The following is a 3,422-nucleotide window of genomic DNA, read 5'->3' on the forward strand; positions in this document are numbered from 1 at the left end:
TTGGCTACTGTCTAAAACTGTCAGGGTTCAGCCTATTGGCTACTGAAACTGTCAGGGTTCAGCCTATTGGCTACTGTCTAAAACTGTCAGGGTTCAGCCTATTGGCTACTGTCTAAAACTGTAAGGGTTCAGCCTATTGGCTACTGTCTAAAACTGTCAGGGTTCAGCCTATTGGCTACTGTCTAAAACTGTAAGCCTATTGGCTACTGTCTAAAACTGTCAGGGTTCAGCCTATTGGCTACTGAAACTGTCAGGGTTCAGCCTATTGGCTACTGTCTAAAACTGTCAGGGTTCAGTCTATTGGCTACTGTCTAAAACTGTAAGGGTTCAGCCTATTGGCTACTGTCTAAGACTGTAAGGGTTCAGCCTATTGGCTACTGTCTAAGACTGTAAGGGTTCAGCCTATTGGCTACTGTCTAAAACTGTAAGGGTTCAGCCTATTGGCTACTGTTTAAAACCATAAGGGTTCAGCCTATTGGTTACTGTCTAAAACTGTAAGGGTTCAGCCTATTGGCTACTGTCTAAAACTGTAAGGGTTCAGCCTATTGGCTACTGTCTAAAACTGTAAGGGTTCAGCTTATTGGCTACTGTCTAAAACTGTCAGGGTTTAGCCTATTGGCTACTGTCTAAAACTGTCAGGGTTCAGCCTATTGGCTACTGTCTAAAACTGTAAGCCTATTGGCTACTGTGTAAAACTTTCAGGGTTCAGCCTATTGGCTACTGAAACTGTCAGGGTTCAGCCTATTGGTTACTGTCTAAAACGGTAAAGGTTCAGCCTACTAGCTACTGTCTAAAACTGTAAGGGTACAGCCTATTGGCTACTGTCTAAAACTGTAAGCCTATTGGCTACTGTCTAAAACTGTCAGGGTTCAGCCTATTGGCTACTGAAACTGTCAGGGTTCAGCCTATTGGCTACTGTCTAAAACTGTAAGGGTTCAGCCTATTGGCTACTGTCTAAAACTGTAAGGGTTCAGCCTATTGGCTACTGTCTAAAACTGTAAGCCTATTGGCTACTGTCTAAAACTGTCAGGGTTCAGCCTATTGGCTACTGAAACTGCCAGGGTTCAGCCTATTGGCTACTGTCTAAAACTGTAAGGGTTCAGCCTATTGGCTACTGTCTAAAACTGTAAGGGTTCAGCCTATTGGCTACTGTCTAAGACTGTAAGGGTTCAGCCTATTGGCTACTGTCTAAGACTGTAAGGGTTCAGCCTATTGGCTACTGTCTAAAACTGTAAGGGTTCAGCCTATTGGCTACTGTCTAAAACTGTAAGGGTTCAGCCTATTGGCTACTGTCTAAAACTGTCAGGGTTCAGCCTATTGGCTACTGTCTAAAACTGTCAGGGTTCAGTCTATTGGCTACTGTCTAAAACTGTAAGGGTTCAGCCTATTGGCTACTGTCTAAGACTGTAAGGTTTCAGCCTATTGGCTACTGTCTAAGACTGTAAGGGTTCAGCCTATTGGCTACTGTCTAAAACTGTAAGGGTTCAGCCTATTGGTTACGGAAACTGTAAGGGTTCAGCCTATTGGCTACTGTCTAAAACTGTAAGGGTTCAGCCTATTGGCTACTGTCTAAAACTGTCAAGGTTTAGCCTATTGGCTACTGTCTAAAACTGTCAGGGTTCAGCCTATTGGCTACTGTCTAAAACTGTAAGCCTATTGGCTACTGTCTAAAACTGTCAGGGTTCAGCCTATTGGTTAATGTCTAAAACGGTAAAGGTTCAGCCTACTAGCTACTTTCTAAAACTGTAAGGGTACAGCCTATTGGCTACTGTCTAAAACTGTAAGCCTATTGGCTACTGTCTAAAACTGTCAGGGTTCAGTCTATTGGCTACTGTCTAAAACTGTAAGGGTTCAGCCTATTGGCTACTGTCTAAGACTGTAAGGGTTCAGCCTATTGGCTACTGTCTAAAACTGTAAGGGTTCAGCCTATTGGCTACTGTCTAAAACTGTAAGGGTTCAGCCTATTGGCTACTGTCTAAAACTGTCAGGGTTCAGCCTATTTGCTACTGTCTAAAACTGTAAGGGTTCAGCCTATTGGCTACTGTCTAAAACTGTCAGGGTTCAGCCTATTGGCTACTGAAACTGTCAGGGTTCAGCCTATTGGCTACTGTCTAAAACGGTAAGGGTTCAGCCTACTAGCTACTGTCTAAAACTGTAAGGGTACAGCCTATTGGCTACTGTCTAAAACTGTCAGGGTTCAGCCTATTGGCTACTGTCTAAAACTGTAAGCCTATTGGCTACTGTCTAAAACTGTCAGGGTTCAGCCTATTGGCTACTGAAACTGTCAGGGTTCAGCCTATTGGCTGCTGTCTAAAATTGTAAGGGTTCAGCCTATTGGCTACTGTCTAAAACAGTAAGGGTTCAGCCTATTGGTTACGGAAACTGTAAGGGTTCAGGCTATTGGCTACTGTCTAAAACTGTCAGGGTTCAGCCTATTGGCTACTGTCTAAAACTGTAAGGGTTCAGCCTATTGGCTACTGTCTAAAACTGTAAGGGTACAGCCTATTGGTTACTGTAAATGCGTGCAGGAAGTTACACAAAATTCTCACAACGTTCAAGTTTCCGCTCACAAGACCTAAAATTTGCTCAGAACCCCAAAGCATTAGAGGTTCCTGAGTGCATTCAAGTGCGCGTTCGGCGGGTAATTTCCTGTTCAGGACAACCCAGGCTATCACACATGGCATCCTCGTAACGGCAGATCAAACGTAACGATCATAAACGTTGACACTGTAAAGAGACGTGAGTTTTCAAAGCGCAGCAGGCTGAAATGTGAAGTGGACATTTGGACTGACAGGTCGTTGGCTTTGTACGACATCAAAGCAGCCTTTCATCTAATCCTCAACATCTCTTCTTTCAGGACACATAGACGTCTCTCGGTTTACAGCATTTCTCTCACTCAGACAACAACAAATGTGACAAAGTTTCCCAAATAGTGGGAGGGATGGATGGGGGTAACAGCTCGACTCACCTCTGACCCCCAGCGGCTTGACTCACCTCTGACTCCCCAGGCGGTTTAACTCACCGCTGACCCCCCCAGGCGGTTTGACTCATCTCTGACCCCCCCAGGCGGCTTGACTCACCTCTGACCCCCCCCAGGAGGCTCGACTCACCTCTGACCCCCCAGGCGGCTCGACTCACCTCTGACCCCCCAGGCGGCTCGACTCACCTCTGACCCCCCCCAGGCGGCTTGACTCACCTCTGACCCCCCCAGGAGGCTCGACTCACCTCTGACCCCCCTAGGAGGCTCGACTCACCTCTGACCCCCCAGGCGGCTCGACTCACCTCTGACCCCCCAGGCGGCTCGACTCACCTCTGACCCCCCAGGCGGCTCGACTCACCTATGATCCCCCAGGCGGCTCGACTCACCTCTGACCCCCCAGGCGGCTCGACTCATCTCTGACCCCCTAGGCGGCTCGACTCAC

The sequence above is a fragment of the Salmo trutta genome, unplaced genomic scaffold, assembly GCF_901001165.1.
Source record: "Salmo trutta unplaced genomic scaffold, fSalTru1.1, whole genome shotgun sequence".
Taxonomy (NCBI): Eukaryota; Metazoa; Chordata; class Actinopteri; order Salmoniformes; family Salmonidae; genus Salmo; species Salmo trutta.